This window comes from Canis aureus, chromosome 14 (assembly GCF_053574225.1).
Source record: "Canis aureus isolate CA01 chromosome 14, VMU_Caureus_v.1.0, whole genome shotgun sequence".
NCBI classification, from domain to species: Eukaryota; Metazoa; Chordata; class Mammalia; order Carnivora; family Canidae; genus Canis; species Canis aureus.
The window spans coordinates 9,343,046-9,366,170 of record NC_135624.1 but is presented as its reverse complement, the minus strand read 5'-3'; the positions used below and the strand labels follow the sequence as shown (position 1 = coordinate 9,366,170).

General features: G+C 34.0%; 2 long non-coding RNA genes across 22 annotated transcripts in view; one reads left to right on the top strand and one right to left on the bottom strand.

Annotated features, from left to right (window-relative positions):
• The window catches only part of LOC144283151 (uncharacterized), a 190,654-nt gene that overhangs the window by 16,223 nt on the left and 151,306 nt on the right, over positions 1-23,125 (bottom strand). The window contains exons 7-9 of one of the 14 annotated variants that reach the window (XR_013351517.1): positions 22,299-22,400; positions 21,309-21,406; positions 12,225-12,676 (exon numbers count right to left, since the gene is read on the bottom strand). The exons of 2 other annotated variants lie outside the window; for them this stretch is intronic. This is a non-coding gene — a long non-coding RNA (uncharacterized LOC144283151). Of the gene's footprint in view, positions 1-12,224; positions 12,677-13,554; positions 13,887-14,455; positions 15,672-21,308; positions 21,407-22,298; positions 22,401-23,125 lie in introns of those variants that run through there. 11 more of the 14 variants (XR_013351518.1, XR_013351519.1, XR_013351510.1 and 8 more) reach the window with 11 other exon arrangements.
• The window catches only part of LOC144283153 (uncharacterized), a 68,763-nt gene that overhangs the window by 17,329 nt on the left and 28,309 nt on the right, over positions 1-23,125 (top strand). For 5 of the 8 annotated variants that reach the window (XR_013351528.1, XR_013351525.1, XR_013351526.1 and 2 more), the window contains 4 exons: positions 463-2,484; positions 6,986-7,088; positions 7,383-7,496; positions 20,932-21,027. This is a non-coding gene — a long non-coding RNA (uncharacterized LOC144283153). Of the gene's footprint in view, positions 1-462; positions 2,485-6,985; positions 7,089-7,382; positions 7,497-20,931; positions 21,028-21,535; positions 21,859-23,125 lie in introns of those variants that run through there. The other 3 variants (XR_013351530.1, XR_013351529.1, XR_013351531.1) reach the window with 3 other exon arrangements.

Genomic DNA, 23,125 nt, shown 5'->3' with positions numbered 1-23,125 from the left:
TATTCTAGGTCACATGGACTGAAGAGGAGTGGAGAATATGGATGAGGAAGAGGATTGTCGTCTTCTGGTGTAGTTTAGTAGTCAGAATTTGAGTTTAGCTGACAGCATCAGCTCTACTCTCTTTATACCTGGCAGTTCTAAGTCCTATGCCTCTTTAGATGTGTCATACACAGCATATATTGTCATGGTTTCTGGAGACAGAGTACTTGGGTTCAAATCTTGGCTCTGTCATTTCTTAGCTAGGTAATCTTTTGCATGTTTTTAAATATCTGTGTGCTTCAGAGAAGAGTTGTATTAAATGAGTTATATGAAAAGTTTTTAGCATGTAGAAAGTGCTGTTTAATTGTTAGCTATTAACAGATTACTCCAAATCATTTCTCCTCTTCATTTTTTAGTAACAGAACCCAAATCTTGTTCAAGATGTTCAGTTAGAAGTACTAATTTTCCAAAATTATCTTACAGCTGGATTTGTCCATGTAATGAAGTTCAGACCAATAAAATGCAAGCAGAGATCTACTGGATATGGCTAAAAGAACCTGAAATGGTTTTGCTCAAAAGCACAATCCATTTTTTTCTTGGCCCATCTCTTTGCTCACATCTGGAATGGGGAATGATGCTTGGATACAGAAGAGCCATCTTGTAATCATAAGAGCAAAATCTACACAGTTTGGACCAGAGTTGGAAAAGAGGAGCCAATTCTGATGACTTCCTTTAGCAGTATATTAGCCCTGAACTGACTCTGGAGTCCTTATTCTGCAAGAAGGAAAAACACTGTTTTGTTAAGCACTGTATTTAGGTCTGTTACATACAGCCAAAGCCAAACCTAATTACTACACAAGAGACCTTCTGCGTAAGGTGGTGCTGTTTTTTTGCCTTTTGAGACGTTGGTTTAAGGGAGGTTATTTTCTTATTATGCTTTATACTTTCAAAAGATTTCTATCCACCCCCCCTTTTTTTTTTTAACATTTTAGAAGTTGTTTGGTTATCTACAAATAATTTCAATGACTTCTTCCATCCTCTTTACCTTTAAGGGTTTTTTAAAGATTTTTATTTTAAATAAATAAATTTAAACTTATGAGAGACACAGAAAGAGAGGCAGAGACATAGGCAGAGGGAGAAGCAGGCTCCTTGGGGGAGCCTGATGCGGGACTCGATCCTGGGGCCCCGGGATCATGACCTGAGCTGAAGGCAAATGCTCAACCACTAGGCAACCCAGGTGCCCCTACCTTTAGATTTACTCCTTTTTTATTCTTATATTTTCTTCTCTGGAGTAAAGGGAAATAACAGTAATGCCTATCCTGGGTACTGTCACCTTTAATTCTTTCAGGGGCTATGAGCAATGTAAAAAAAATAAATGAAGCATCCAGCAGATGTCTGATACAGGTGAGCATTATGGAGACATAGAGAATACATGTTCCTGGTAAAAGTTTTTAAATACAAATAAAATAGTTATTGTATTGTTCAAAGAAATAACTTGCAAGCACAATCTGACTATAGGCTAAAATTCTGCAGATTCTGCATATAAGACATACTTGATGCAAAAAAACTGTCACACTTACTGAGCTGCAATGCACCTACTCACCAAAACACGAACATCAGTAATAACAACAATATACAATTAAGACCTTTTAAAATTGAAAGTATATTTAGCTAAAATATTTCCCCTTATTTTCTTACAAATTGAAACTGGTTTTCCCCTTTCTGGTTTTTGACTGATACAGAAGATAATGCAGTAACTCTAATATTATACTCAACAGACAAAAGAAACAAACAAAAATCCTCTGTGGGGGTTGCTTTGTCTTTGGAAGAAAACCAACCATAAGCAAAAATGTAAGATAGAAACATCTACATTTCCCACCCCCATCCTTCTTCAGTTACTTTCCTCTCTCTGCCTTAATATATATGTTCAGGAGTTGTATTATAGTAATGGCTTATAATACACTTTAAGACCCTAATTAACAAAGCAGTTGTTACTACTGATATCCAGTTCCTTGCACATAAACCACCAAAGTGTGTCTTGCTTTCCAGTAAGACTGAATACAAATGGAATCTACCAACACCAGGCTTGTGCTGCTCCCAATTCCTACAGAGATGAGTGGATTGCAGTGGTAACAGTGGTTAGCTCTTGTTCTGTTGGTTAGTTCTTTGGTCCTAAACACTTACATCTGCATAGATAAAAGTTTGGCCAGCAAGAAACTGAGGTTCAGAATGGAAAACCGTACTTAAGTTCACACAGTAACTGGAGAAGCTGGAATTCTTATCATGCACTGCCTAATAAGAAAACTGATGGAGTTTTCCTTATGCCATTAAAGCTCCCCTGATGGAGGAAAATTACAAAATCTGGACTCTTAAACAGACAGTGAATTGGACTGATAATCAGGAAAACAAGGGTCTAAACTAGACTCACCGGCCGAGTGGTTTAGGCAATGGACTAAACGAGACTCATCAACTTGGAGAATTTTATTCATCACTTTGTTCACATTGGTAATCATTTTTTTTCAGATTCTAAATTGAATGCCTCTATAATTCTAATGTTAGTTTTAAATATCAAGTTTTAGACTATAAATCTCTAACTAGTAGGAACTTTGTCTAAATATGTGAATTGTGTAGTACACATCTAGGCAGATCTTGAAAATGTTCTTGATAATGTCAATAATTTGTCATATTTTAAACATTTTTCTTATTACTTTTTGTCTCTATATTAATATGTTGTGGAACTCTACACAGGAAAGGCCCATGTAGTCATTCATGTCTTTGGCACATGTTTCATTGACAGGCTCTAATTCAGATGTCTGCATAAAGAGAATGTGAATTTTTTTTTTAATTTTTATTTATTTATGATAGAGAGAGAGTGAGAGAGGCAGAGACACAGGCAGAGGGAGAAGCAGGCTCCATGCACCGGGAGCCCGATGTGGGATTCGATCCCGGGTCTCCAGGATCGCGCCCTGGGCCAAAGGCGGGCGCCAAACCGCTGCGCCACCCAGGGATCCCAAGAATATGAATTTCTATCACATCTTTGCCATTTGTGGGAAATAGAGCCCTAGTTTAATGTAGTAAAGAGTATTTCCTTAGGATTTTTATAAGATAGATTCCTATTAGAATATTTGGTAGAAGCAAGTTCGGAAATATTTTGTGTCAATAGGAAATTTAGTCCATGACTGAAGACTAGGTGGTTTTTATATGTGTGGCTACAAAATTTCACTTAAGTATTCCCTTGGTAATCTGGAATCTGAATTCCCAAAGAAAAACATAGATATGACTAATAATAATTTGTGTTTCAACTATATTCTAAAACCAGTTTTTGACTTAACTTTTAAGTTCCCTTTTCCTGTAAAAAAATTTGCTCTGTCACATTGCCACACAACATCCTGTTACCCTATTTTCCTAAGCTGGCAGGAAATGGCCCACTATTGATGTCTGAAATGGGGAAATACTTCTCACTGATCTCATATTCTTTGATCAAAACTTAACCTCATCAACATGAACCACTTAGATGAGACCATTTGGAAATATAGCGTAGGTTCCTATTTGTTTAAAGGATGAGGGAAAAATCTGTTCCAGTGAAACATAACAAAATTCAGACTGTTATATTTAAGATACATTGCAGTATTTGAATTCTCATCTTCTCTCATCAGTCAGTAATTACATTTATAAATCATGCATCTGCAATGTACCTAGCTATTCTTCCCAGAAGTAACTTTGCTGTTTAGAAAGCTAGCCAAAAAACTGATCTGGTTACAGGATATTTGTTTTCTTACCACAATGGGTGAAATGCTACAAAATAGCAAATTAAATTAAAAGCAAATAACTTTGTAATGGACAATCATTTATGCCCTAATGTTAATTATTATAATTATAATTTTACATTTTCATAACTAGATGAACTGGAAACACTGAAAGGAATAAAAAATAAGGAAAAGGAAATTATTAATTTTAGATTTCAGGATTAGGAAGGTAGTGCTGGTTGAGCTACAAGTAGGATTTCTGCATACAATTCACTCATTAATTAATTCATTCATTAATGTATTCAGTCAAATGTATGCCTTAATTATTTATAATGTGTCACTCTGTCTTTTAAAAGCTGGAGATAGAAAGACAAGTTGCAGCCAGAAACAAGATGACAATATTCAGTAACTGTATTCTGGGGAAGGGAGATGATCATAAGATGAGAAGAACAAAAAGCTAAGCCAAAGGGAGGTTGTACTAAATGTTGACTATTCAGATATTTGGCCTGTGGCCAAAACTGCTTTCCTTCCTGATGATACTTTAGTCAGAGTAAACAAAAGCAAGCATGTAGTGTAGACAAAGAACAAACAAACAAACTCATATCTTTCAACCTTTTACTGACAACTATTATTTCTGTACATATTCTGTAATTTCAATAGAACAATCTGATTGCAATAACAGTTTATTTGGCAATATCTTTGACCTAAAACATGCATTAATTTTTCTTTAGAATAGCTATGGATTTACAGTTCACCACATTGTAAATGATATGGAAGTTTCACCTTACTCAAAAGTAAATAACAATATAAAATATCAATACACAGAAAATGATGAAGATATTGATTTTAATTAAATGAATGCCTCAATGATTTTTCCTCATTCTCATTCTTCTCATATTTATTTAAGCATAATAAGATTTATTTTTTTAACAAAGTGAAACAATTTTTCAATAGAAGACTTTAAATGATACCATAGTTTTTACATGACCATAACACAGAAAATAATCTTCTTTCATACAACCTTTTTAAAGGTATATTCTGCTCACCTGGTTTTTCTTGTTCTGTCAAAGCTAATAATTTATTACAATGCACAGAAGACAAAAGGGTATCTTAAACTCAAGGAAATAGGAAACAACAGAAAGATTTCTTGAGATCACTATAATACAATAGTTTACTATGCATTAACTTAATAATGCCCAGTAAATAGTAAGGCATGCACATTTGATTTCTAGTAAAAATATCTAGATTATGTTTATAAAGAAATTGATAAGAACCATTAGCTACCATATAAATATGTAACTTAAGAAATATTTCAATGGAATTATTACTTATTAATGGCTTATTATGGGTTATGGGTTGGATTGTGTCTCCTTCAAATTCATATGTTGAAATCCTAACCTTCAGTATTTCAGAATGTGACCTTATTTGGAGATAGGATCTTCACAGAGGTAATCAAGCTAAAATGAGGTCATTAGGATTGGCAATAATCCAATATGACTGGTGTCCTTTAAAAAAGCGGAAAGTTGAAGACAGACACACACAGAGGGAGAACGAACACCATGTGATGAAGAAGGCGAGACAGGAGTGATATACTTTCAAGTCAGAAAATGCCAGATGTCCAGCAAAGTACCAAAAGCTGGTAGAGGCATGGAACAGATTCTTCCTCACATTCCTTAGAAGGAACCAACCCCACTGACACCTTGATCTTAGATGTCTACCCTCCAGAACTATGAAACAATAAATTTCTATTGTTTAAGCCACCCAGTTTGTGGTACTTTGTTATGGCAGCCCTAGCAAACTGATAAACTGAATCTCTGATCTAATACTATCTCCAGTAGTGCTTTGTTTATTGCTTACCACATGGCTTCTATCTGTTCGGTTTTATAACTCTCTGTGACTGGTAATATTAGCAATAACAATACTAATAGTTACACTTAGTTTTCTATATTCCATATTCCAAGCTATTTTGATCATTTCTGACCAAATGAGATGAATGGGGAATAAGGGAAAAGTAACTTTGTTACTTTATTAGGTACTAATGATTAATATTAAGTAAGTTTTATTAAGCCACTGAGGGTTTGGGGATAGGTTCAAGGAGCTTATGTTATTTACCCTAATATAGAAATTGTTATCATGAAGTGGGGTACTGCTCCAACAAAATCTGAAAGTATGAAGCCTGAGGATAGGTGGCATGTGATAAGGACTGATAAGGAAATTGATATTTAAGACTGGAAAAATGCTGAAATCTTTGCTAAAAATCATTGCCTAATGTACCTTAGGCAGAAGACTACATGTTGACTAATCATTTCTAGTTAGATGTTAAAATGTTTCACAGCCCTACTGTGTGTTGTCTATTATTAGCTGCATCTCAGAAGTATGACAAAGAAGAAATGAACTCAGGGAATAATTAGCCAGTTTGCAAAGCAGAAATAAATGTTCAGAAATTCAAGGTCTTTCGAGGTTGGAAAATCCAACTATTTATAGAGATTGAACTAAAAAGACTTTGAGTGACAACACACAATAAGGAAAACTTTCCAGCTGAATAAAGTGACTCAGTGCAAAGGTCAGAGTAGGGCTTGACTCCAGTTGTTCAAAGAACCCAATAGTAGCCATAATCAAGCTGAGTGAGCAAGAGGCATGAGGATGAGGAAGCAGCCATATAAAATAAATTTGAACATTATTTTTAGGAAATAACTTTGGGTATGATAGCTGGCTATATGAAAGTGGCAAAGTACACAGACAAGGAGTCTTCAGTTTTTGAGGGAATTGTAAAGGAAACCACAAGGGCACTCTTGAAAAAAGTTATTATTTTTAAATTCAAAAAATAACAATTCTTGTACTCCCACACACAGAAAGCAGAGTAGGCATGCCTCCTCCAAGGAAGGCATGCTGTCTAAACTCTTTTAAGATGTGGCTAAAGAAAATAATGACAACGAAGAGGCTCCAAGATGTCAGATCCAAGTGCCACAGAGGAGAAGTGACAAAGCATTTACTCCCAAAGAGTAGAATCCAGGCCTAGTCCAGCAACTCCCCCCACCCCCCGCTCCGCCACCCCTCTACTCTGCTACTACCTCTGGTGTGAGACTTTCACAGTTTCTGTGCAGGGGTATTACTGAATCAATAAGGAATATTGACTACTATGTATCTGTTATCCTTCCTCTTCCCAATTATTAGTATTCATTGTAGTTTTGCTGTATGTGGATGTGAGGTAAATGTACAAATAAGTTGTCTTTTTTGTTCATATGTCACCTGATCATGAGGAACCACATGTAGACCTGACAGAGAAGACAGAGAACTTGGATTCCCCCATTCACTGCATGGGGTAGCACTGGATTATTTTCTTTGGGAAGAGAGGGGACAGAGGTGAGTTTCTCTGATATACAAGAGGAAAAATAAGATATTTTCTAGACCATAATTTAGACTATAGTTAAGACTATGTTATGTGTTCAACACTCTTCTTTCTCTTCCTGGGCACATAAGACAATTACATGTCATTCTCCTATGAAAATATATTGAGAGACATATGACTTAGTTTAGGACAATGGAACATATGCAGAAATAATGTAAGGCACTTTTATACCCAACCCTTAAAACCATATTACACAATGATCTATTTCTGTATTTCCTTTCAATATTAACCTTGTATATTTTTTTCAGATACACTAAAGGACAGAAACATCTTTGGTCCCTGCATCACCACTTGGAGGGGAGCTTCTCAGGAGATCTGCCTGCAGACTGTTGCCAGAATGCAAAATAAGCAGAAATTCCAAGGTCTGTTTGTTATTATCATGAAGCCAAGTCTATCCAGCCTGAGACACATACTCTAAGGACATTGTAGCCCATGCCAGGCCACATTCTAGTCAACAGTTTGCAATACGGTGAAAGTCTAGAGAAATCTAATACAAAAATGCAGCTAGGCTTTGCACCTTGATCTGAAAATATCCAACAGGGCCACAATGTTCAAAATTACCCTGGGTAATAGCTATTCTAGTGTGCAGTTTCTCTGCTCACTAGAGTTAAGTTTTCCTTAAGGATCAGACAAAAAGTTATTATAATGTCTGTAGGAATCACTATAGGAAAGATGCTATAATGTCTATAGGAGCTGCTATGAAATATAGCATAGCCAGAATAGTTTTATATTGCACACTTAGATCTATCTGATGTATTTTGGAACATCTGTTTTTCCAGTTTTGATCAGTTCTTCTCTATATTCCCATACATAGAGACCAGCCATGCTGATATTATTATTATTATTTTTTTTACTTAGATTCTGGAATGGAAATTTAGATACATATATCAAAAAGACAGTAGAGCTAAAGAAATCAATTCCTACTCCTTGATGGCCTCTTGTTTGGTGTCCCTTTTGCTTACTCTCTTATCATATTCTTACCTCCTTTCTAGAAGGAGGTAAAAATTATGCTCATTTGGAACTGGTGACAAATCTAGTATTTGGCAAATCATTAACTCTCACTACTCTCTTTATTCTCCAGGAGTTCTAGACCAGAGACATGATTTTCTCATTTTTCTTTTATTATATTTGCCTTTATTTTCAAAACTGGATATGTTAAATTCTTTCTGCACAATGAGAGGGAAGCTTTTTTCATATGCATTACATTTTTTTCTCATTTTCCTTTTTCCTTTTGATTTTGTCTATTATGGTTTTGGATTTTTTGGTGTGTTTTTGTATGAAAGTCTTCTCCATGATTTTATAAACATCTATCTATTATCCATTTAATTTTATTTCCTCAATTTTTATCAGCTTAAATCTTTGACTCATCTGGGCTTAATTTTTCTATAAAACATGTAATAGAAATTCAGTTTTTTTTCAAATGGCTAAGTGGTTGTTCCACAAATGTATTTTGAATGATACAGTTTGGTCTGTTCCCTGTCAATTTATTATTCCCCTGTTAAATTCCCATTTGTACTTGTTGCAATTTCTGGAATCTCTATTTTTTTCATCCTTTATTTAAAAATATATTCCCATGCAGCTTTAATTTTTTCTTCTTACTGATTTAATTATTCTTTATTTTACTGATGTTTATTTATCTGCCTTGAGTGATGGTATTACCAGTCTTTGTTCCACTTTCCTTATCATATTTTATGTTTCTCCTAGAAGGTAACATCTAATTCCATAATTTCAAATAATATTTAGAAAGGACTCCAAAATTAAAATTCCTGGTTTGGGCTCTCTCTAAAGTGCCAGAATAGTCACCTGTTATGTGTATCTCTCTCTTTGTCCTATGAGCATCTCAAAGTTAATATATCTAAAATGGGAGCTCATCATTCCTACTGTCTCCCTCCTTTTTAGCCTGAGTCGATTTTTCTTTTTACCTTTCTTACTTTATTCAAAAGCAACACTGCTCATTCATTCTGATTAATAAAGAATGTTACCCCCATTTCATAATCTTTATGTAAATTCGAGATAAGAAACATTTCTCAAATACGCATTCTGTCCCCATCCATTAATTCAGAACTCACCTCTTAGACCAAGACAAAGCCCCTGTAGTAGCTTTTCTTTCTTTAACATCTGCACTTTTACACATTTATCCTTTAGATGGTTTCCAAAGATATAATGTAAAGCATAGATCTGATCATTGCACCCTCCTACTTAGAAGCACTATGTGTTTCTACAATACCAAATTCCTTTTTCATCTTTATCTTCACTCTGTCGGGTCCTGTCTTGCACTAAAAACCATGTGTTACAGCTATTTGGGATTGCTCACTACACATCAAATATGCAATTCATGTTCAAACCTACTTTCACATTTCCATCCAATTGCCTTCAATCCACTTTTCCTTCTATGTCTGCCTAACATGCACCTGTGCATCCTTCATGGTCTGTCAAATTGCTAGTTTTCTTTTACCTTCCCATGTATTCTACTTTTGGTCCTTATTCACTTTAAATAAACTGTCATAATACTATCTAGTACAAAACATTAAAGTTACTTATTTGAATGGCTGCCCCTGAAGATAATTCCTTTCTTATTCGCATTCTTATCTACAGCACCTAGCAAGTTTGAATTCAAACTGGAAGAAAATTTCTAGTAACATTTGACCATTTTTTAATGTAATAGCACACATTCCATTTACCCCATTCAAATTGGTAATCATGCAAGTGAATTACTCTTCATCATTGATTATAGTCTTGGTGGGGGAGTAATTGTAGGTCCCACTCTACTATAACTTGAGATAATAAATCCAGCTTCTTCTCTGTGCCTTTTGGACCAGTCAAGGAAGAGCATGTGAATAATACAGGACCAGAGTGGATGATACAAAGAATAGAGTTAATTATACAGTGGCTGAGGACTACCTAGAGGTCACTCATCTCATCACCATCAGCAGCATTCTAACTAGGATATGAGACTGAACTTGATTGCTTTTTACTTCTTGACCATGCAAAGCTTCTTCTGTTTTTAATTAAATGTCACTTTTTAAATGAAGCCTACCTAACTGATCCATTTTAAGTTATAATCTCTACAAATTCCTGATCCACATACTTTGTTCAAATTTTAAAAAATTTACAAGGTACTTATCTTCTAACATACTACACCATTTATTTGTTAATAATGTATCCACACTAGACTTTTTGTGTTTACTATTTGCATGGTATACATTTTTCCCTACCTATTTACTTTGAATCTGTCTGGGTCTTTATATTCAAAGGATGTCTCTCATAGACAACATATAGTTGGAGTATACTTTTCCTCTGTTCTGATAATATCTGCTTTTGTGCAAAGTTTATGCCATGAACATGCAATACAATTATTGATGTGGTTGGATTTGGGCATATCATTTTATAATCTGCTTTCTCTTTGTCTCCTCTGTTTTTGTTTTTTTTGTTGTTGTTTTTCTCCTGTTACTGATTTCTGATTCCTTTTGTATTACTAGAGTATTTTTATGATTTTTTAAATTTTAATTCCTCTGTTGGCTTTTTAATTATACCTCTTTGCATATTTTTAAGTTTACACTAGGGATTAAAATATACCTCCCTATCTATTCACAGTCTATTTGCAATTGACACTGTGCTAGCTTATGTAAAGTGTATGTAGGAATACACAGGAATCATATAGGTTTATTAACCCTCCAAATCCTTTATGTTATAATTATCACATATATTACATCTACATACATTATAACTCCAAGAAAATGCTATAATTTTTCTTTAATCACTGTTATATACCTTAAAGAAACTAAATGTAAAATAATGTATTTTGTATTTATCCAGATACATACCATTTTTTATTCTCTTCATTACTTCCTGAAAATACAGACTTTAATTGGTTATCATTTCCCTTCATACTGAACAACTTCCATTAGCGTTTATTATAATGCAGATAGGCTAGGAAAAATTCTTTGTAGTATTATTTTATTTGAAGACATTTTTATTCTTCATCCTGAAAAAAATGTCCACTGGATATAGAATTCTAGATTGATCATGTTTTTGTATTTAACATTTTAAAGATTATTGTTTCACTGTCTTATGATCTTCATATTTTCCTTTTTAAAAAAATATTTTATTTATTCATTAGAGACACAGGTCAAGAGAGGAGCAGGCTCCATGCAGGGAGCTTGATGTGGGACTCGATCCTGGGACTCCAGGATCACACCCTGGGCCAAAGACACGGGCTTAAACACTGAGCCACCCAGGCATCCATGATCTCCATATTTTCCAATGAGACATCAGAAATCATTCAACTTGTCATTCCCTCTATATAATGTGTTCTTTTTCTACTTTCAAGATTTTCTCTTTCTTGCCAATTTTCAGAATGATTTAATTAATCTTGGTACTTCTTTGGGTTTACTGAGCTTTCTGATTATTTAAATGTATTGCTTTTACAAAATCTGAGGAGATTTTTAGTCATTGTTTATTCAAATATTTCACCTGCTCTATTCTATTTCCCCTTGCATTATTGGACTCCAATTGCACATATGTTCAAACTTTTCATATTGTCCCACAGAGGCCTTGTTCAATTTTTTCAATCTTTTTTCCTTTTTTTTAGCAGATTAGATGACTTCTATTGATATAACTACAAGTTCAAAAATTCATTATTATCTCCATTATGCAGTTACAACTATCTAGTTATTATTTTTCAGATGTTGGATATTTCATCTAGAATTCTTATTTGATTTCGTTATAGATTTAAAAGATTTTCTCTATAAGGGATTTCTTATTTTTTTCACTACAAGCATATTTTCCTTTATCTTATTAAATGTAGTTAAAATAGTTGCTTTAAAAATAGTGTTTATTAATTTAAACTTCTGAGTCATTTCAGTACTGAACACCATTGGCTGTATTTTCTTTTGAGAAAATGAGTTCTTCATATGTTGAGTGACTTTAAACTGTAGTGTGGACATTGTGAATAATATTTTGTGGAGGTCTCGGATTCTGTTATAGACCTCTGAACAATATTTATATTTATATTTATATTTATATTTATATTTATATTTATATTTATATTTATATTTATATTTATATTTATATTTTAGTAGGCAATTTACTTCATAAAACTGCAAACACAGACGTTGTCAGAAATACCTATGTCAATTCAGTTATTTTTTCCCTTGCTAGGCTGCTTGTAGTCTGTCCTGGTCTTATATAAATCAGAGATCAGAGAGAGACTTGGGCAACATTATTCACAAATTCGAATTTTCTCTCCTGCTCTTTCCCAGTATTATCCCCATTTACTTTCCAGCAACTGTGGTTGCCCCAAATTCTGTCTCCTGGTTCGTGAGGGTAGAATAACTATATGATTCTTATCATTGTTTTACCTGCTTTATGTGAAGCCATTGGCATATTGTCTCAGTTTCTCTTCTAGTTAAAGGATATAGCAACAAGAAACTCATCCTGTCCATTTTTCTTGTTTTATGTCTATATCATAAGCTATATACTTTTCTTCTCTCTTCAGAGTCTTTACGTAGGTCAGTTGTTAAACAGAGTTTGTAGTTGTTACCTGTGGGTGGGCCAGTTGGTTATAAACTTAGCCACACTGGAACAGAACTCCTATAATTTTTTTAATCCAGTTTGTAATTATATTGTATGTGTGCTCAGGACAAGGATCATTATTTTTTTAATGTTTCCAAATAACTAAGTAATTAGTAATTACTTCCTATTAGTATTAGTAATACTGAATATACATTTATAAAAAGAATGAATGCAATAGAAGTAACTAAGAATGGCTATAACTAAAAATAAGACAATTGTATATGGAAAATATAAAAAATTATTGAAATACACAAAGTAGTGATGCCAAAAAAGGAAAAACTCAATCTAAAAAAATGTGTTATTTATTCATAAATTAATCTACACATTTAGAAATTACACTAAAAATCACAGCTTTGATAAGCTGTGTCTACAAATTTATAAGGAAGAACAAAAGAAAAACTGAAACAATTTTGAAAAAAAAAAGCAAAGTGTACTTCATTGATGATTAAAAGACTTATATAAACCATATAATTAACTTAGTGTGTTATTTGCACAAATATAAAAAAACATTAATTAGACATAAAGACAAGAACTAGAGACATACATATATGGGTATTTCATATGTGACAGGTGATGTGTACAATCAATAAATTCTTTAATGGTGCTAAGAAAATTAGTTTTCTGCATATAAAAATAATATCTGTTCACTTGTCTTACATAAGTTCCAGAGAGATAAAAAGCTAATTATAATAAATTAAAACATTATAAATCATGAAAATAATCGTAGTTAATATTTCTAGGACTGTGTGGTTAAAATTTCTTAGAAAAAGCACAAATCTCAAATAAAAATGATAAATTTTACTTAAAATTTAAAACAGCTAAATTTCATTTTAAAAAATTGTTTATTTATCTATTTATTTATGAGAGACACAGACTGAGAGAGAGGCAGAGACACAGGTATAGGGATAAGCAGGCTCCATGCAGGGAGCCCGATGCGGGACTTGTTCCTGAGACTCCAGGATCACAACCTGAGCCGAAGGCAGGCACCCAACAGCTGAGCCACCCAGGCATCCCACAAAACAGCTGAACTTCAAAAGAAAATCTGAAATCTTTTCAGTTGATAAAACTGTAAATTAAGTGTCCAACTCTTGATCTCACGGGTCCTGAGTTCAAGGTCTTGATCTTAGGGGTCCTGAGTTCAAGACCTGCATTGGGCTCCATGCTCAGTGCGGAGCCTACTTTAAAAAAAGATACTTTTTATTATGACAACTTAACATGCTGCTAGAAATTAATAAGGAAAGTACAGAGAACCTAGCATAATAGGGGAAATAATGAAAGGAAATTAATTGATGAATAATGCATAACAAAAATTGAAAAATATGAACAACATCACTGGGAATTAGGAAAACACAGATTTTAAAGATGTGATATCTATTCACACTCATCAGATTGACAAAAATTAAGTTCTGAGTACCAAGCACTTGCAAACATGTAATGAAATAGGAACTCTTACACACTATTAGTGGGAATATATATTAGTCACTATTAGATAGTAATTTTCAATATCTAGTACAGTTAAAATTTGTGTATTTTAAATCTCAGAAATTCTACCAGGACTGTCTCATAGAAAAACCCTAGCACTTATGCACAAAAAGACACATACAAAAATGTACATAAATATTTGCAGTGGTATAGATTTAATAAATAACAAGCTCATAAACAGACTATAAATAAAATGCAATATATTTACACAAAGGAATATTATAAAGCAGCTTAAATGAATGAAATAGAATACATGTTTTACTATGGAAAAATGTGAAAACACAATATCAAATTAAGAATACAGATGTATATACACAGTATGGTACCATTTATTTATGCATTTAAAGTGAAAAAGCAACATTATATATCTTTATAGCCCTATACCATGTCATAAGTATACATAAACTACATGGGAATGATATATAGTAAATTTATTTTTTTTGATATATAGTAAATTTAAATGAGTAGTTAAATGTGGGTTATTTCTTAAGTGGATGACATGTACATGAATGCTCATTGTATTATAACCCATATGTTTTAAAATTCATATATGGCTGGAATATTTAATATAAAATAAAGCTAATAATAATATCTAGGTGGTAGTATTGTTTGGAGAATTAAATGAGGTAATACATATAAATAACTTCAGTAAAATAATAAGGATAGGGCAGAGAAAATTTTTCTATAAAATCACATCAGCTAGAAGTTGTTATGAAAAAATACATCATGAAAATATCTAGCAATATCAATAATAGAAAACATTAAAAATGTAATAAATGAGACCGATACTAAAATTCACTCTATTACCAGGATAGATAAACATCAATTCAAATAAATGAAAAGATAAACTGGGTCTCCAGATAAGAAGATTCAAATTTGTAGAGATGCTACTCCTTTAAAAATCAATTTGTATGTTAATCATATCATAAAGAAAATTTAAAGATAAATTACTAACAGGGAAGTATATTTTCAAACAATTTTTGCATGGTGATAATATTTGAATAATAGGACTCTTCTTAATCAGTAAGAAAAAAATAAGACTACAGAATTTTAAAATAGGCAAAAGAAATGAGCAGGTAATTCACAAGTGATGAAATATAAATAGCCAATAAACTCACAGAAGATGCTCAATTGTACAACTAATCTGAACTGCAATATTAAGGAAGCAATAAGTTTCACTTTATTCAATTAGCAAGCACTTTTAATAATCTAATATTTATTTGGGCAAAATTTCCATAATAGTAGCAAGAAAAGGTCAGGAGAGTCTTCCACAAATAAACAACTATAAACATGGCAAAAATACTAAAAACTACCATTTGAAGGCACCAGAAAACATCCAGTAGCAGGCAGAAACTTGATAACTTGATAAATATTTATTCTAGAAAGCATGCCCCTGCAGTAGACAAGAATTCCAACTTGGTGACTTTCTGATCTGAGGAAGCTCCATTATTAGAACAGGTAAGATGGTAAAAAGCCACAAACTTAATAATAGAGCAGCAGAAATAGAGTTCAGATCCAGAGACGAGCTGAAAATCATATCAAAATCTGAACATAAACTGCCCAAATCCCTGGCAGACTTCTAGATTAATGTTTCAAGATTGAAAAATAAATAAATAAATAATAGTATACATTAATGATACGGTAATATAAATACTTAGAACACACTTGAAGAATACTTGATCTGAAATAATACCATCTGGAAATTCTAAGATTCAAAACTGTATGTATAGTGTGTCCTCATTTTTGAAGGGAAAAAAAAGGAAAGAAGGAAGAAAAGAAACATTTATATCTGTGTCCCAGGTGTTAGTGGTCTTCTTTGTCTTTTGTCTCAAGAGGGCATAGATATTTTTAAGTGAATTCACTTCCAAATCTTCACTTCCATTAATGTGTATTCTCTCAGTACACGGGTCTGTCTGAAAATATGTTGAAATATATTTTGGATTCTTTTCCTACTACTGCCTTCACTTTTAAAGAAAATCTTTATAAGGTTGGTTTTTTTTGTTTGTTTGTTTGTTTTGTTTTTTTTTAGTCGATGATGGTAGTAGTCCTATTTTAAAATGTTAATACTTGTTACTCATCAGAAATTAAATGTTTTGAAACTATATACACATGAGAAAAAATGTCTAATGTGAACCTAAAAATGCTCTCAAGGTCTTCCAAATTTATTTTAGAGTATATGAACCAAAAAATTGAACTGTTGCCTAAAGAATCTTGTCACGCAAAAACCTTAGTGAGTAGTGTGAATTTTACTGAAGATCTTACAGGGAAGATAGCTCAGCAGACAATTTAAAAATGTTTTACTAGACATTTTTGTTCTCCTAGCACTTTTAGAGTACACTGCCACAGGAGTTTTTAATTTGCTTTCTCCTGTTCTCTCATACTTACAGATTTACAGGATCCCTTCTCTGCCCTTATGTACTACCCCAGCTTCTATCTCTAGACTTTTGCACCTAAATTTACATCTGTGTCTCATGCTACAGAACAACTCATCCTTATCAGAAACCAGTTCAGCAACCATCTTTTTTTACTTGAGTCTTATTTGGGGCTGTTCTTTCACAAAAATTACAGCATCCTTTGTAAATACATACATATGACTAGAAGAAATTTCTCTGAAATTTTAATGTTTATGTGGAATTTTAATTTTCTTCTTTGTGTTTTTCTGTATACTTTCTCAAAATTTCCACAAATACCTTGTTGCTTTATAATAAAAAGGAAGTTATGAAAAATTGAGACATAAAACTAAAAGAAATGGAGTAAAGGTTTATGGGAACTTAAAAATGATAAAGTAAGCTTCACAAGTCAATGGCAAAGAGATAGATTATTTTTAAAGTGCTACTAGGAAAATTTGGAAAACAAAAGATTTTGATCCTCACTTGATACCACATTTGAAAATAAATTCTAAATAAATAATTCAATGTAACAGATAAAACAGTATTTTTAAAAACTGGAAGGAAAATATAAGAAAATTAGACATTAATGATGGGAAGACATTCTGCGTATAGAAATGGTTGGAGAAATCACAAGAAAATATACTACAGAGACACCCAAGTTTCAGCAGATCAATTGGTTCTATGAAAACTGTGAAATGCTGTTGATATTAATGTAACTTAAATCCTCAGATTCTATAGTTAGATGCCATCTACAGGGTATTCAAAAAGTTGCCACACATAAGATAAATATATTATAAACTTTAAATGCTTTAAATATCTGGAAGATGAAGAAAACAAACATATTATTTGGGATCCTAACACAGTTCAAAAAGCATATTTATTTTCCTTTTTCCCAATTTTGTGGGATGCCCTTTGAGTTCACATATAAGAAAACTAAATCTTAGGGCAACCTGTTTTCTACAGTGACACAAACCTCCAGGTAGGGCCCTTCTAATCCAAGTCAGTGTTTTGAATCCAGTGCTTTCCATAGTAAAACCTTTGTTCGGCAAACCACACAGTTGTCTGCCTAATACTGTTTAGAAACCAGTGGTCAGGGAGTCGGGGAAATTGAGAAAAGAGAGCCTGAGAAGCAACTTCCAAATTGTATCCTACACTCCAGCTTCAATCAGAGCCACATTCTTTTTGCTAAATATATAGGGGTACCAAGTCAGATTCTGTTTAACAAGTTTGCTGTTACAAATACAAAAAAAGTTTGTGAAGTATATATTACTATAAACATTCATATATCAGTTATGACCATTTATTTTTTTAAATAATAAATCTATTTTTATTGGTGTTCAATTTGCCAACATATAGAATAACACCCAGTGCTCATCCCGTCAAGTGCCCCCCTCAGTGCCCACCAACCAGTCACCCCCACCCCCCGCCCTCCTCCTCTTCCACCACCCCTACTTCGTTTCCCAGAGTTAGGAGAGTCATGACCATTTCTTTAATAAAAATTGTGTCTAAATTCACTAAACCAGCAGATACCTTCCTGTCTTTCCAATTTTATGTGAATTAGGAAGTACAAAACAATAATTGGATTCTCAATGAAGTACTCAACAAATAAACAACAAAATTTCTTATGCTTACAGAGTTCAAGAAGGCCTTTCCAATAAAAGGTCATTTAGCTTTTGTAGAATATTGCCAATGAGCATATAAATTCCATAGAGATTATTTTTCCCAGTAATAGCTTCCACTGCAACCTAACCTTGGTCTCTCACAGAGGAAACCAGTGGATGCTGGACATTTAGACAAAGACATAAAAGCCTTTTTAAATTTGTCTGTAGTAGGTTTCAATTTTCTGTTGTAAGTGAAAAGCCTATCACTATAGTGTTTCATTTAAAAGTACAGGTTTCCCAAAAGCCAATGTTATTGACGGAAATTGACTATTTCTTTCCCTTTTTTGGGGGGGTGGAGAACATCGACTATTTCAACATAATATGTTTACATAATTCTTAAAATATTGTAATATGTAGCACAAACAAATAAATCTAAGTAGGATAGGATTCTTTCAGCATAGCGTTTACCCGAGTTTGTCATTTTGGGGCACAGAAACTTGACTCGAGGTCAGTCACTGTTCAGGTGCATACGTTTAATAATTTTTTACATTGGACAAGAGGTGTGTTGATGTATAAATAGCTAAAAGTGAGCATGAAGATGTATGAAGATAAGACTCATACAGCCTTTACTATATGCCAAGCACAGTTTTAGGCCATTCATGTGCAATCTTTACAATAGCCTTAAGCAGTAAGTACCATTCTTATCTCCTGTTGAAAGATAAAGACACTAAGTCACGGTCACTAATTTCTCAAGTTCACATAGTTAATTAGTGCTGAAGTCAAGATTCAAATCCACACCACTGAGCTCGAGTTCTGTCATTTAAGCACTTCAATTTACTGTCTCAAATGAACATGGACATTTTGGACAATATGGATAGTTCAACTTATATTTAGGAATTTATAAAGTATATAAAGATATTCTGATATCTAATCTTGATCTCAGTCAAAGAAACCTTGAGCAAGAACAAAGCTGGAGGCCTCACACTTCCTGACTTCAAAATATATTACAAAGCTTCAGTAATCAAGAGTATGGTACTGGCATGAGACAGATACATAGACCCATGAAACATAGACCCATACATAGACCCACAAAACAGAATCGAGAGACAGAAAATAAACTACATATACACTGTCACCTCGTCTTCAAAAAGGGCACCAAGAATACAAAATAAGGATAGTCTCCACAATGTTGAGAAAACTAGATATCTACATGCAAAAGAATGAAATTGGATCCCAAGATCATACCATACACAAAATTCAACGTAAAATGGATTAGAAACTTAAATGTAAAATCTGAAACTATGAAACTTCTAAAGAAAACATAGGGAAAAAGATCCTTGGTAGTGGTCTTGGCAATGATTTTTTTAATCTGACACCAGACTCTTTGGCCCTTATCACTGTAACCCCTACATGCCTTCAAGGCTGTAGCCCTGGCTCAGTGCCTCAGGCTCCCTTTTGCCCTGAAAGGGAGTTCAGACAAATTGCAAATATCACCAAGTAGCATCAACAGCATTATCAAAGCTCTCTAGATCATCTTTGCCCCTGATGGATTACTTTCTCAAGCAGAATCTTATTTAGAATCTTGAAAACCACACGTTTCTTACTAGAAAAGTCCAGGGAAGCAAGAAACCCAAGGACTCATCCTTTAAGTCACCTGAAGACCTTCAGGAGAGTATTTTCCAAACATAAACCCTCAGTGTATACCTTTACTTCTGATTTATTTAACAATATTATTTAAGTAGCATAATTTTTATTCTTAAATTTCATTTAAACTAAGTTAAAAATAAAAATGTAGGTGTGAAAGTAAGAAGGGTCTCAGCTCCAGATGGAAGAGTTACTCTTAGAGCTAAAGGAGAGAGATTTCAGAAGTCATAATAGAACCTAGAGAAGTGGTCTGGGGCTGGCTGTCCAGGTTCCAAGACCTAGAGTACAAGAAAAGAAAAAGATACTGAGAGCAAACAAGCAAGCAAGAAGCAGCTAGATCTGTTTTTGGTTGTCCATTCAACATCAGGAAGACACAAGCTGGGAAGGGAAACTCGCATAAGGATAAGAAGAAGAGAGGAAATTGGAGGACAGTGAGTCTGAGATCAACAGAGAGATAACAAAGTTGCAGTTCTATAGTTTCACAGAGACTATCCATCACAAATACTGAAGAAGGGACTTTAAAGACTGAGAGGAGATGGAAGCTATGAGAACTTACATGGCAGAAGGGTAGGTTGAGGAAATGGGGCCCTATGGACTAAAATTTAGGCAGTGTAATTATGTGGGAAAGAAAGGGCTGGAGTGCAGTACAAAGAAGCATTTGGAGCCCAAGTTGAAAAACAGAGGATTAAAAAAAGGAAGTTAGGGAGGGACTGCTGAAATGACAATTGAGGGATAGTAATTGGTCATGGAAGGGCTGCAAGGCAATAAGCCAGGGACCCTAGAACATACCAGGAAGAGGGAGCAGACAGGAGAGGAGAGTCAAGGAACATACAGGTTTTGGAGATAGTGAACTGGACTGTGAGCCTTTGGGCTTTAGTTGGCACCCCATTAGTGAGGTTGAAGAAACATCTTGGCACAAACCAAAATATTCATGAACAAGCCACCAGAGGTGTTTCTACCTGCACCTTGGCAAACCTTGATACAGAACAAAATCTCTGGGTCAATGTGTAGCTTTAATAAGCATTCAGATGTGCACTCTAAGAGGACTTATGGGAGAAAGGGTCAGCTATAATCATCACATTTATGTCCTCTTGCATTTTATCCAGTTGGCTGATAGGAAAGCACAAACTTTGTGAAAAGGAAGAAAGCTTCTCTTAGGAAGAGAAACCAGCACTACATTTGACTGCATGGTTCTGTTTCAGGTAAGCATTATATATAATACCATTGAGAGAGAATAATGGCAGATTTTCATATGGTCTAAAATACACTGTCCTCAGAAATTTTTATTCCTTGGCCAGGTGAAGCTACAGGGTACAGAGGTATTCATCTGTGCTTAAAAGTCTTGAGAACTTTCCAATCATTTACACATCTTGATATTATAAATCTGATTCTAGAAAGCTTTTGAAAAAAAAAATGTCATTACCATGGTCCTTTAATGGGAATGGGTTAGTGGCTAAGCAGTTTTCTCTCGGCTCTAACTTACCTTCCTTAGTTGGCTTTGTGATGCTGGGCTGATATTTTGCAAATTACATTTCTCCTTTGTCATCTGGCTCCCTGGTATGCATGGCCAATTTTTGAGCACTAAAGAGAAGCCAAAAGACAGGAGAAGAAAGACACAACTTGATCAGTCCTATTTGCTTGCTATTTGGTGAGTGTCACTCACCATTGGGTGTTCCGTCTGATTCTAGAAACAATTTGTTCCATTTTTAGGATTCTTCTGCCATTCTCAGAATCAACCTCACTGATTCTAAGATGTGAACATAAACTGAGTAGTATCCATCCCTCAGAGGTATGAGACTCACCCCTCTAGTTTGATCCCTGAAACCCTTCCCCCAGGCTTCTAGGTTCTGAGAATCCCAAAAATCTCCTTTTGTAAAATGGGCCAATCAGATATAGCAGTTACTTCCTAAGATGACTATACCTGTGTCACTTCAAGTTCCTATTTTGTCTTTCTAATCCTCTAATACCTAACCAATATTCAACCTCCAACAATTTAACTTCCAATTGATTAATCAACTTCTTAAATTATACGGTTAAAAAATTAGTGTGATTTCCATTTTGGTGATTGGATTTTGACTAATTGAGAGGGCTAAAGGTCTTCTGCAGGGAATTATATAGAAAGTTTCTTAAAATTCTCCACCCCTTTCCAAATTATTCTTCTCCTGCAGTTGTTCAGTATCAGTCCATTCACTGCCAGCCAGCTGTCCTGGTTCATGTTCCACTTTTGAAAGCTGTCATCCTACTCTCAACCTACCACACTCACATATGCGCTTCAAAAACACAACTGTATGACTCTCTCCCTTGAGAAAACCACACAAGAAGCTTTGTCTATCCCCCTTCTGAATGTTTACCCCTCCTTTCTCAAAAATCAGCCCCCATGGAATTCTGATGGAAAAGCAAAGGTGTCATCTTGTTAGTTATTTTGCTTAGTTAAATCTTTGTGGTCTTCAATAAAGAGAAGTGTAATGTGTACCTGCGTCACCAGAGGTCTTCTTATTTGTACTGTTATTTTTTCTTTTCCTTGGGCAAACAGGATCCCTTTGAAGTGCTATTATACTTAATCTGATTAACATCTCTTTCAGCAAAAGTATAAGAAAACACATCAGCATTAGGATTTAATCTATTTCCCATAAATTCTGTTTCCTGTGAAATACTACCACTAAACAAGCCTTTTTCCCCCAGCTTTACTGATATAGATAGGTAGATAGACAGATAGATATAGATAGATAGACAGATATATAAAATAAAATCAGTGATACATACATATATAAACTGATATACGTATATGTAGTGCATAACATGATGATTTGATACATGTATATATTGTGGAATGATTACCCCAAAAGGTTAGTTAACAACTATATCCCCTCACATAGTTACCACTTTCTGCATATGTTGATAACATTTAACAACTTTTTTTTTAACATTTAACAACTTTAAAGTATATAATGTGGTATTTAATTATAATCACCATGTTGTACATTAGATTCCCAAAACTTATTCAACTTATGGCTGGAAATATATATATTCCCTTTGACCAACATCCCCACATTTCCCCCACTCAGGATCTCCCCCAGACATAGGTGAGAACATACAGAATTTGTCTGTGTGTGACATCTTTCACTTAGCATAATGCCCTCAAGGTTGGCATTGTTGCAAAAGGCAGGATTTCCTTCTTTATGAATGAATGGTATTCCATTATTCCATTCTGTGTATGTACAAACTGAATGCTGCAGTAAACACTGGGGTACAGATATTTCTTTAAGAATGTTATTTCATTTTCTTTGGAAGTATATCCAG